Source organism: Chionomys nivalis, chromosome 12 (assembly GCF_950005125.1).
Source record: "Chionomys nivalis chromosome 12, mChiNiv1.1, whole genome shotgun sequence".
In the NCBI taxonomy this organism is placed as follows: Eukaryota; Metazoa; Chordata; class Mammalia; order Rodentia; family Cricetidae; genus Chionomys; species Chionomys nivalis.
This window is the reverse complement of record NC_080097.1, coordinates 64,306,083-64,319,551: the sequence shown is the minus strand read 5'-3', so window position 1 is coordinate 64,319,551 and position 13,469 is coordinate 64,306,083.

Genomic DNA, 13,469 nt, shown 5'->3' with positions numbered 1-13,469 from the left:
GATGGTGTTGATAAAGGTAAACAAGGGGACAAGAAGGGGAGAGTCAAAAAACGGATGCAAAGAGCGTTGCAAAGAAGCTGCGTGCAGTCATGGCAAGACTAGAGATCAGCTGGATGGAGATGGCTGGGCAGCAGAAGGTTCCCCATCTGTCTGTGGGACAGAAACTGGGCCTGGTCTACAGAGCAAGTTCCAGGATAGCCAGACCCACACAGAGAAACTGTGTCTTGAAAAACAAAACAAACAAACAAAAAACAAAAGAAATGAGAAGTTCTTGGTGCAGAACATTCACCATAACATGGGATTGTGGCAGCTTTGGCCATGGTTCTGGTTTTAGAATCAAGGATAGAAGAAAGGGGTTATAGAATCTTCCTCTGTGACGAAGGAAAGCCTCCAAGGCAGGTGTGTGGCAGGGGTGTCGCTGCAGAGGCCTAGAGGGGCCACTGTGTGAAGTTATGAAGGTGAGGCCTGAATTGTCCAGAGACCCCACGATGTTAGAGATGCCAGAGTCGTGGGATATCTGCCGAGGAGAGCTGCTAACAGGGAGTGGAACCAGTCCAAGAGAAAGGAGTGTGTTGCAGACAAAACTAGCTGAATTGAGTTGGAGATCTGAGGAGCATTTTGAATATCAGACATGGAGATGCAGAGTTTGGAGTTTGCCAGCTGATTTTCGGTCTTGCTTTGATCCAGTATTTCCTCGCTATTCTCCCTTTCCTCCATTTTGGAATGGTGATGTATGTCCTGTGCCATTGTATGCTGAAGGTATGTGATCTGCTTTCTGATTTTGCTTTTCTAGGGGATTGCTTGGGTGCCAGATGTAGCTGCCAGATGAAACAATTACCTAATTTGTTCTCGTATAATAATAATAATAAAAAAAACTCCAGAGTCAGAAATTTAGATAAAGACCTGAAAAATCCAAGGAAAGCAGAGAAATTGGCTGACCCTTCCTCCAAGTCCTCCAGAACATTGAGCACTGGAATCCGTCCCCCACCAACTCCAGCTTTTCACAAGTCTCTTCCTCTTGTCCCCAGCTCCTCACGAGTCTCTTCCTATTCTCTCCAACTCCTCACGAGTCTCTTCCTGTTCTCTCCAGCTGCCCTGGAAAATCCCCCAGGAACTTTATAACTAATCTCAGTTAGTCAATCGCTGACTATATCCTAGAGTCAAGGTTGCTTTACTGGCACAATGGATTGGCTCTATGGACAACTCTTCTGCACTAGATTACAATTAAGAGATAGCATGAGTCTCAGAAGAAACTTTGATCTTTGGACTTTTAGTCACATTTGAGACTGTGATAGACTATGGGGACTTTTGAAGTTGGACTAAATACATCTTGAATTACGTTATGGCTACAAGCCTCTGGAAACCAGGGAGTATACTGTGGTGTTTTGAATAAGTATGGCCCCCATAGACTCATGCGTTTAAATGCTTGGCCCATAGTGAGTGGCGCTACTAGGAGGTGTGGCCTTGTTGGAGGAAGTGTGTCACCATGGAGGCGGGCTTTGAGGTCTCGTAAGGTCAAATTACACCCAGTATGGTACACAGTTCTCCTTTTGCTGCCTGCAGATCAAGATGTAAAACTCTTAGCTCCTTCTCCTGCACTAAGTTTGCCTGCATGATGCCATGTTTCTTGCCATGATGATAATGAACTAAACCTCTGAAACTGTAAGCCAGTCCAGTATAAGAGTTGCCATGGTTATGCTATGCTAAGCTATGTCTCTTCATACCAATAGAAACCCTAAACAAGTCACATGGCAACAGAAAGGAGGATGGCTATGATGACTCCATTTTCTGGTGTGCTTATTAGGGATGAAAGCTGGCAGCATTCCTTGAGTGAAGGACTGTCGGAAGAGAACCAACTTTGAAGAAGAACAATTTTGAGTTCCTTCTGGACCTGTGGAGCTTGAGGTTACTATGAGATACTCCTATGAGCATCACATAGGCAGTTTGATGAAGATTGGAGCCCTGAGATTGGATTGGATAGGTAGTAAATATGTAAATAGGACCACCATCCTTTAATAGTCACAGAAGACTGGTTTCAGGAGCCCGAGATTGCAAAATTCCTCAGATGTTCAAGTTCCTTATAGAGGATGGTAAACTATTTCATTTAATCTATAACATCTATCATAGACTGTAAATGAGATCTAGACCGCATATAATAACTAATACAATGTCACAAAAATCAACAAGAATGGTCCATAAATATTCAGACAGATACAGTCTCCTTTCCCTCCAATTTTCAGTTGACAATTGGTTAAATTAAAAGATGCCTAAGCCATGGACACAGAGTGCCACTTCACAGTAAGAGAGATAGAACAACTACTATTGGTGGGCATCTGAGCCGTCAGTTACAGGTGGTGTAAAGAAATGTAAGTTTCATATTTTGTAATAATATCACTTTATGATGACCCAATGCTCCAACAGTTTAACAAGCAACCTCAGTGGTATGATGTAATTTGAACTTCATGACATTTCACAGGATTTGCAGGTAAGAAAACCAATGTTAAAGTGTGAAAGAACAGACTAGAGGCACTCCTCGATGCTTTTCCTAATTTGTCTTTCATGTCCAAATGGGTGTTGTGATTGAAGTCATCTGAATAAGTGTATTACAGCACCATTCATTCTGATTTGAGTTGTAAATGTCCCCACCCCCACTAGAGCAGGCTGTCAGCCATTTTCTTAGTGATTGATGGGGTGAGGGCTAAGTGTGGGACCCAGTACCGTGTGGGCGCATATACATTTTACACATGATTTTCCGAGTGTCGTGGTTTTCAATAGTTGATGAACACAATATTTTGGAGTGGTATGAATATTGACTGTCTGACATATATATATATATATATATATATATATATATATATATATATATTTACATCTTCATCTATATGGTGAAGTCACCAGTGGAAAAATAGCCCATGAGTGGACTTTCTGTGTGAAGGCCCACAACACTGTTTTCTTGGGACCTTTTGCAAGGCCCGTTTTGTCAGGTTCACCAGGTGATAACCAACACGTGTGACTGAGGAAACTAAGATGGCTCCCAGCTTCCTGTGCTCTTGTCAAAGTCCACGTGCTCATGTCAGAACATGGGACACAAAGCTACCAGTGTTCTCATGGCATTTGATCAAGAAGGGTCCAGAGTCTCCGACCTGTACCAGGTGTGGGAATTAGACTGACTGCTCAAACAAGCACAGAGAAGCCCCACTGCCTTTGAAAATGTGTGCTGTCCACCAAATGAGCGCTGGTTCTAGACTTGCTCCAGGAACCTAGTTCTACTCACAGAACCCATCAAACTAGAGTTAAGTCCGAGCTAAAGAGCCAAGAACAACAGCAGTAAACCTTAGGTTCTACCCTGACGATGCTCTAAAGCAGTTCCCGTGATTTGTTGCCTCTAAAACTCACGCTCAAATCTCACCGCCAGTGTACCGATGTTGAGAGACAGTGGGACCATTAGCAAGCTTGGTAGGTCACGAGGTGAGCAAGGCCCTTGCCTTTCTCACAAGACTGCTTTAACTCTCAAGGAAATCAGCGAACGTGAGCTCTCTTGGGACTGTATTAGTTAGCCACAGGAAAGGTTTCTTGATTTCCAAAGAAGTAAGAAAATGGGACCCATTTCTCAGATAAATCAGTATATGTTGGTGACAACTCCAAGCTAAGGCAGATATTGGGCATGTCAGGAAGAGCACTGCAGTAACTGCTGTACCTTTGTTCAGCTAGTTAGGGCTTCCAACATTCGCATGCCTGTGACCAACACCTGGCAGAAACACTGAAGGGAGGGAGGGGGCTTGTTCTAGACGGGAGGCACAGCTACGGGAGGGTCTAAGTTCCAGAGCCCTCCCTTAGAGGCCTACTGTTTCTGTCTAGATGCTACCTCCCTAAGTTCTATAGCCTAAATGAGCCCATGCAGGAGAACTCAGGTTCAAGCCATAGCGCTGATTTAAAAGTTGCTAATTTATTTATACTCACTATGTGTATTGTAGAATAAAAAAATATTTACCGAAAAAGAAAGGGGAATGATATGGATTTATAATTCCTAAAATAAGAAGTGTAATTGGTGAAGAAATGCATGCCTTTGTGTCCCTCCAGTCTCTAAGAAAATGCAAGCTGGAACTGTGATATCACCTCTTGCTAATTCTTCACAGAAGTTTGCTAATGAATAGCCTTGAGTTTCTGTTTCAGCTAGACCGGGGCTGGCCAGAAAGGCTTCTGAATTTTGTTTATATCCCTCTTCTTTCTTGTTCTTCTCCCTCACTGTGGGGTCTTCCCAGGTCTGTTTCTTTAACCTCTGGTCTTCTTCAGGAAGCCTACTGCACTCCAGGAATTCTGCAGCTCATGTCTCTGTGAATAAATGCCAGCTGCTATCTCTTTGGTTTCTCTCATTCCTGGTGTTTACAGGATGGAGGAGGAGCTGATGCATCTTAAAGAGAGTGCATTGCTGAGATGTGATCCTTGTCCTTTCTCTATACTTCTGATAATGGGCTCAGCTCCTCCCAGGCACCGAAGACCAAAGTCACGAAACCTCTGGAGCATCTTTCAGTCCTATATGTCTCAGAGCCAGAGCCCAGGTATTATTGTTTGATGCTGTTCTCTTAATGCTTTTTGTAGCACTCCTGGTCCAACCCCAGACATTTATAAACTCTTGCCTAGACTTATTTTTCCCAAAATGACACATGTTAGGTTTATTTTTTTTTTTTTTTTTTTTTTTTTTTTTACATGTTAGGTTTAAAATGAGGGGTGGGTCACTCATAACACAGGCTCCCTCAGGTAACTGCTCTCTCATTTTGGCTTTTTTTTTTTGAAATGCATTTTAGAATCTTTCTTTTATTGTAGGCATATACCACTATTGTTCTCTTAACTCATTTATACTTATCAGTGCTGCTCCATGGTGTTCATAACCATATTTCAATGTCTGTACAAATTTCTGCTGCATAAGCGAGCCTCAGTTTACTCAGTAACTCTAGGTTAGCTGTTCTTCTCAGCGTTACCTCAAAGACTGTTTTTACTATTGTATAACTTGGTGATGAACAACAATGAAAAACTGAATTTATGTGAATGTCTTCAATGGTATCACTATGTGTGATGTGCGCATTTCCTAGCTCCTGGTACACATCACCAAGTGCTTTCCAAACCGGTTGGGCTGTTTCACAGTTTATTTCCAAATCAGCTGATTTTTGCATGTTTCATATGAATGAATACCCATTTTTCCTGTCTTCTCAGTAAGAATTGACAATTAAATATCAAAGTTCTGTGAACAATTGGCAAGAAGTGATATCACAATTCCAGTTTGTATTTTCTTAAAGAACAGTGAGACAAAAGTGTGCATTGTTCACCAATTACATTTTATTTTATGAATTACAAACCCATATCTTTCCCCATTCTTTTTTGGTGGATATTTTGTTATGGTACCATACACATAGTGAGTATAAATAAATAAACAATTTCTAAACCTCTCCCCACAGGCTCATTTTCAGAACTTTTCTTCCCCAGTTGGTGGTGATATTTTGAAGGCTATAGAACGTAAAGTTTAGATGGAAACAGTAGGTACCTAAAGGAGGCCTTGGGCAGTTAGACTGTCCGGGGTTCGAGCCTGGATGCTCTGCTTTCTGTCCAGAACAAGCCCTCCCTCCATTCAGGGCTTTTTGTCAGATGTTTGTCACAGCGATGTAGTCTTAAGTGACTCAAGCTGACTAAACACAAGTAGAAGAATTACTGTAATGCTCTTTTCTGACAACTCCAATATCTACCTTATCTTAGCATTGTTACTGATATATAGTGATTGTCCTTTATCAGAGAAATGGGTCATGTTTTCTTGCTTCTTTGTAAATCAAGACACACTGTCTCAAAAAAAAAATAAGGTAGAGAAGTGACTGAAAAAGACACTCCAATGTCAACCTCTGACCTCCATGTGTGACCATAAGGCCAAGTGCACCACCCCATTCACGTCCATATACCCATACCATATCCCTCGCACTGCCTCATTGAATTCCAGCTTTCTTTCTCAGACAAATGCAGCAGCTGCTCACACTAGCCATTCCTTGGGGGAACATGCTTCCCATCCTTTGATCCTGAGCTGGGCCTGTGGTTTGCACCAAGCATAGACTGTGTTGACAGTGGTGGGTTTAAGCCCTACACCATCATTTGCTCTTTAGGGAGTTCTCAGACAACTATAGGAAACCCCAGTACCCTTCACATACAGAGGGGAGAGGCTGGAGACTCTATGGGGAGAGCCCCAGACTCCCCTGCAGCACAGCTGAGCCCAGCCTTTTAGCTTGTCCCGAGTCAGGTGTTAGATGTGCACATGAGCCATCAAAGCCATTCCAGCCTCAGCCACCATCTGATGCAGCTTTCTGGTAAACCCCAAGTGATGCCCGGAAGAGACGCGTCCAGCTGAGCCCTAGTCCACTCATATGATCATTAGAAATAATAGAACGGGTCATCATTTCGCGTCACTGAGTTTGCTGTGGATTTTATACAGCACTAGTCACTAAACTGTCCCACGTTAGCTGAAGAACTCACCTTCCATCCCCCTTCCTCACCTGGAAAACTGAGTAAATATGCCTCTGTCACAGACTTGCAACGACAGCCAAATGACATTTTCAGTGCTTGTGAAGCTTTTCCACTAAGATGCTCCTGCCAATCAAAGACAGTGAAGACATTCTTCTGGGGTTTGGAGGTGGTTCAACTGGTGGGTCATGACCTCCAAAAGGTCATTGGAAAACACAGATTATGTTTCATAACAGTAGCAAAATTACAATTACAAAGTAGCAACAAAAATAATTTTATGGTTGGGGGTCACCACAACATGAGGAACTGTATTAAAGGGTCACAACGTTAAGAAGGTTGAGAACCACTGACTTAGAGAATTCCCTGCATTTTAAATATTTTAGGGAAGGCTTTTGGTTTCATATCAAATCTTTCAGTCAATTTTGCTTTCTGTGCAATGTGTTGGTGCAGCTATTTTTTTAAATGACTTTTTCAAGTTACACACATACCCTGGTTGTCCTGTATCTCCATCCTTTTTCAACAGTGCAGTGTCCTTGGAAAGTTCCTGGGATATGAGCATCCCATTAGAAAGATGCATGAGCGTGTAAGCTGCCAATGTTCTACGAAGGGAATTGCTCCTGAGAGAAGGAAGAGAAGGAGTGGTCAAGAGAATCAAGGAATATCCGGGAACCAAGAGTAGATTGGTCAATCATCAATTGGCTATAGAGAGCCTGTCTTGACGTGTTTTCTATTGCGGTGCCCAAGACCATGACCAAAGGCAACTTAGCATAGAAAGGGTTTATTTCATCTTACAGGTAAGTCAGGGTAGGATTTCAGATAGGAAACTGGAACACAAACAGAGGCCATAGAGGAAGGATGCCCACTGGCTTGTTCTCTACAGCTTGCTCAGGCTGCTTTATTATACCACCTAGGACCACCTACCTAGGGGTGCCACCACCCCAGTGGGCTGGACCCTCTATAAAGTGTCAATCAATCGCCTCCAGGCCAGCTGATTGAGGCGTTTTCTCAATCGGTGTCCCTCCTCTTATGTGATTGTAGCTTGTGTCAAGTTGATGAAGCCATTAGGTTGGACGACTGGTGGGTCCCAATACTCAAGGCAATGTTGTGTTTTCAGGGAGAATCAAGGAGCCAGGGCCAGATGAAAGTGGATAGACAATCTTTAAGAGTATCTGACAAGAGAATAGAGCTTCGGTAGGAGTAGGAACATGGAGGATTCTGCTCCCTGGGACTTCTTTTTAGAACAGAAACTCTGCCTATGTTTTTAAAGACAGAAAGAAATGTAAAATGATGACGAACTTGAAGGCCATAGAAAGGAACTGGAGGATGAGGATGGGGACTCTGGAAGAGAGAGGAGATTCGAGAGAATTAATATAAGTGACGGGGTTGTTTCCAGGGGTAAAAGGAAGCGATCAGTACTGCAAGTGGAGAGGAAGCAAAGTTGGGAGGGAAGACCCAGGGGCGTTTAGAAAGAGGAGGGAGTGAAGGAAAAGCTGGCATCCTGTGATCTCAGTCCATATAACACCAGGGCATCTCAGAGGATTGATGCTGGAGGCTTGGTGCATGGAGCGATATCTATTATAGATGGTGGAAGATAGAGGGAGTCATCAGAAGTAAGCGGGAAGCTAAGCACAAGCAGGAGAGGCTGGCTTTCAGGGAAGAGCACAAACATATCGTGGCATAAGTCCTCTGACTGATTTATCTGACACCTTTCTAGATACCAAGAGAAAGAGAGAGGAAGAAGAGAGGCCTGCAGACACTTCCCAGCAGTGAGATGAACGGATAGGCAGGTCAAGAGCAAGTGTCACCGTGGGCATGCTCCTGCTGTAGCCAGGACAACGGAGTGTAACTCAGGTTGAGAGCATGGGAAGAGATGGCACAGTTGAGAAGAACACGGCAGACATGAAGAAACTCTTGGTGGGGTCATGGGAGTAGGAAAGCTAGAAGACAGAGGTTTTTATGTCTATAGATCTTAAAATATGAATTGTGTTCCAAAGTGTGATCATATTCAGAATAATGGAGATAGAATAAGGAAAGCTCTTGTGGATGGTATGACATCAGTTTTATGTGTCAGCCTTGCTCCAGTCGCTCACTCAGACCCAAGGACAGTGTTGCTATGAAGGCATTTTGTGCCTGTGATTGAAGAGCATAATCTACTCATTTTAGCAATTGACAGTGTTCTAGATAGTCTGGTGTTGCACTGTAACACGGAGTGGAGTTGGCCTTTCCTCCACTCTGTCTGAGGCCCCAGGCTTCAGCTAGTACCTGACAGTTCCAGCTTGTTTGTCCCAATGCTGCTCTATGGGATTTTGGCCCTGCCTGGCTTGACCCCACACTTACATAAGCCATTCCTTCCAGTAAACCTCTTAGTGTGCTACCTCCCCGAGTAAATGTCTCCTTGTTACCCTGTTTCTGTTTTTCTGGTGGGGTCCTGACCAATAGAGAAGGGATAATCTAAGGAAGAGAAATGGAAGCTATTTCTTTATCCTGCTCATTTTGATTTTGGCATGTCCCTTTAGCATGAATACAAACAGACAGCTGTCATTCAAGTTGAAGACGGGAGAAATAAAGGATTATGGGCGGGTAGATGCATGGGTAGGTAAATGATTGGGTGAGTAAAAGAGTGTATGAATGTAAGGAAACTGTACTACATGCTACATAGAAATAAGTTCTCAGTAATACAGAAGGAAAATTCTCATCATCCACTCATCTTGCAAGCCTTGTATCAGTGCGATAAATGCTAAAATGTACTTTTGAAACCTAAAATTTTGGGTAGTATAAAATATTTGCTTTCTATTTTGACCATAAAGTTAAAGTATGAAAATTACAGAAAACGTTTTGAGGTTTTTTTCCCACCCTTAAGTCACCTAGTGCCGTTCTGTGAGCTCCCTGGTGTTAGGCAGGGCTGAAGACGCACTGCAGGGGAAGTGCTGGTCTTCTGAGACACAGACATGAGAATGGGGGCCTTGGAGTCAGCACTCAAAGGGGTTCGAGAAGCTAAAATCCTGCCCCCTCTCCCTTACTCGTTGACCTCTTTTGTGGTAAAGAAATGAAACAGAAGTTGCTGCTGCTGTTGTTGTTCAACCAGTGTTTCCTGAGTCCTGTCAGCAAGCCAGCCTGACAGGTAGAGGAGCTCACAGAGAAGCTAGATGTCTCGACCAACTACCCCAACCAATTCCATCCTTTCCTGAAGGGCTCTTGAAAAGCTTTTGGATTTCTCATTCAAAACTTTGAGGCACCTTTCATAAACACACAGCCTCTTGGCAGTTTGTAGACATGTTGGGTCAGCTAAAGCAATTAAGTGGGAGAGATCACCTTGTATGGGTTGGTTCCCTACCTGGGCTTGCATGGCAATTGTGGAACATCACTTCTGGCATTTTGGCTGAGGAAATCGAATGACGATCACTTCCACTTTCTCCTGTTTTGGGGATACCTATATTTCAGTGACCTTAAATTTCCCTTCAGGTTCTATCTTTTGTCTTCCAAGAGAGGGTGCGGTAGCCTTGCCCAGCAACGTCAGGAGACTGGGCTGAGTGGTTGTTGGCGCAGTGGGTGACTCTGCTCTGCCTGCTCATGAATACCACAGAACAAATGAAGCAGTGCCTTCCTCAGAAGTCCTCGAAGCCCTGTGTGTGCAGGAATGCAATCTTTCCCTCCCTGCTAGACCTTGGCCTTCTTTATTTTTAAAGGGGAAAGAGAGAGAACATGCCTCCTGGGAATTTTTATCTGCCAAAATGTAATGCTTTCTTCACACGTGTGATACAGAGCAGGGCCTGGCCAGATCATGGATGTGTGAAAATATGTTCCTAACACGTGTGATACAGAGCAGGGCCTGACCAGCTCAGGGATGTGTGCTCCTGGTTTCAGCTTTCAATTAACTTTCAGGATTTACCGTCCCCGGATTTGTACCCTTAGATGGGAGTGATGGATCAATAAAACCTAGAATTATCTAATAACAAGAGGCCAGTTTCTTGCTTGTTATTCCTTAATAATAGAGTCCACTGGGTAGCACTTGTGTCTCTGATAGCCAGCAAATCAATAATGCTCTTACGGCCGAGGTAATACGTGAGAGTTAAGTGAGCAACACTGGCGTGTTGGTGGGGAGAGAAAGAAGGACCAGGCAGGAGGCAGCATCCGTGTGCCTAGGAAGGTCTCCCACCTTTCAGGTTGACGCTGAAGAGAAGCCTCACATCGTCTCCCTGCTCCGGTGCCTTCCTCTTCTGTGCACAAGAAATTATTTAAAGATGGCAAATGCTTCCTGCATGATCTTTGCAGCTGCTCGTTTGCAGTACATTTTGGCTCTTACTGAAGGGAGGGGGGAAGAGTCTGGAGATGGACTGTCAGGACATTGGCTGCTCTTCCCATCCGCTTTAGAACACTCTGTTCTTCATGGACGCAGGGTTGTTACTGATGAGGTGTTGTGTGGATGGTGCGTAGTGAGTCATCTACTCAAGGCTGTGCTCGCCAGCCAGAATGCTCCGGCCCCAGCTCCTCCAACTCTGAGAGCTTTCTCTGCATGCCTTGCCCTGAGACTTCCCCTCCATGGGAAGGTGCAAAATGCAAATGCATTTGAAGACCTCCTGGAGACAACCTTCAGCCGCTCTTGTTTCATAGAGATTTGGGAGCCTTGCCAATCAGCCTCCCGTTAGTAGAAGAGAATACTGGAGATGATCCACGGGGAGAATGGAAGGCTGATCGGTATGTTGGTACTCCCAATTTCAGCGTTTCCAGTACATGGTTAGGAGGTTGTGCCGCTTTGGGTCTGTGCTGAGGCTGCTGCACCAGCCTGGTGGGAACAGGCGGCAGAGAAGGCTGCTCACCTCACGAAAGCCAAAACCAAAGGAGAAAGCAAGTGTAGAGCCTATGGTACCAACACGCCCCATAGAGGACACGCCTTCATTGACCTGACTTCCTCCCACCGCACATACCTCCTGAAGTTTCCCCTACCTTGTGGTAGCGCTGTAAGTCTTCAACATAAGTGCCTTTGGGAAACTCTTAACCAGAGGACACCAGGGACTCTCTGTATGCCATGTCATTCTTCCATCTATGTGGGAGCTACTGTCCACTGACCATGGAGGAAGGGGCAGTGCGGAGGGCCTGTTCCACAGGAAGGTCTTGAAGAGTAATATGGGCGGGTGCTATGGCAGAGCTGGTACCGTCACAGCAACCAGGAACTACTGAATTCCAAACTCTTCCTGGAAGCTCTCACGGAGAAGCGTAGAATTCATAGAACACATTGCTGCTCACTACTAATGAAAATTCCGGTGACCTTTCAATTCCTCCTTGGAAATAGCTTATTCCTGATAGGTCTTTTGTAAAAGAACTCCTTCCTTCTAAGAGCAAAGTTATAACTGGACCTAATGGGAAAGTTAAAAAAAAAAAAAAAAGTTCCACCACTGACGTTGGCTTGCAGAATAAACATGAAGAACCTTGTCCTGGATCTTTCCTTGAAGGAAACTTGACGGCATTCATGATGTTCAGTCCCAAGAAAATGTTAAAGTTGAACTAATAAACAGTGCTGTCGTTAGCATTGCTTATGGAGGAGAATTTGTTGTCAGGGAACATATGTTGGCTAATCTGTTTGGGCCAAGTTCTCTTTAGAGATGGTGGACAGTAGGAGGAGCGGGCAGGAAATTAGCATGCACAATGCTATTCAGGAACGGGGGTGAAATGTTAATGGCGTACCCTCCAATCCTCTGTTTCTCTTCATTTCTCTGGATGCTGTTTAATGACCATGTTCAGCGCTAGGCAGAATCTGCATCCAAGTCCATCTCCCTGCTAAGTGCTTTCTGGGGCTCAGTCTCAAAGAAGAGCTAACCCCAGCATCCAAAGCCTCCACTTGTGCCTCTAGCATTGTGGACTTCCGCGAGCACAGCGGCTTGCCACCAGCCTACAGCTAATTAGCATGGTTCCAGAGCCAGCCTCTGCCTTAGCAATGTAATTAGTTTCAGAGATAAGTGGAGATTGGGAAGGTTTGGGACACAGCATGTTTATTGAGCGATGTCCCCTGGACGACAGAGCCATTGCAACTTGTTAAAGAGACCTGAGTTATTATCTGCCCAGAGTTCCAGGTCCCTAGGAAGAAGCAATGTGGTAATTGGGACCTTTATGGAAGCAAAGGATAAAAGCAAATTTGTGATTCGGGCAATCACCTTTAGAGTGAGGCCGAGGGATGCTTTCTGGTGAACATTGCTTTCACGCAGGGAGGGCAACAGACTAAAAGGACACGCTGAGACTTTAGTGGGAATTCCTGACATTTGGGGAGAAGAAGCAGCTCAGCTTGAATTAAAATACATTGGAGCTGTCACGGGGAAAACCATGAGGCTAACCTTCACAAGGCAGGCCTTTTCCGGAGTGGAACAGCAGGGCACGAATGTTTCAAACAGGGACTGGGTAGACAGACATCCAAGGCCCTGTCTACAGTCTCCCTCGTCTACAGAATGAGCATGCGATGCATACTAGCCTGCGACGTTATCCGGAGGGAGTAAGTCTTTCATTATGAAACACATGTGTTCGGCGTTATCAGTTCTGTTATTGCTTATCGCTGAGGGATTTCAGAAACTTTAGGAGCTTGGACTAAATGACCTCAAATCTCAACTCTTGGGCTTGTGACTTAGTGGATTAAGAGCAGAAATACTTTGTACCTCAGAGATCCTTTGTGAGAAGCACTGTCTACTGCTCGCCTCTTCTTTTGAGTCCAATAGATATCTTTAGAAGAGTGGGTGTCTCCTGTGTGATGTCCTTGACCTACATATATTTGCTTACTTATACATCCCTTTTTCTTTACTTATATACCCCTTTGTTCCTGAAAGATTTTAGGCAACATGGTTTTCAAAGTTACTTTTTTTAAAAAACAAAATTACATTCATATATATATATATATTTGAGACAGGGTCTCTCTGTATACCCATGGCTATCCTGAAACTCACCGAGTAAACCGGGTAGGCCTAGAACTTGCAGAGATTCCCCTGCCT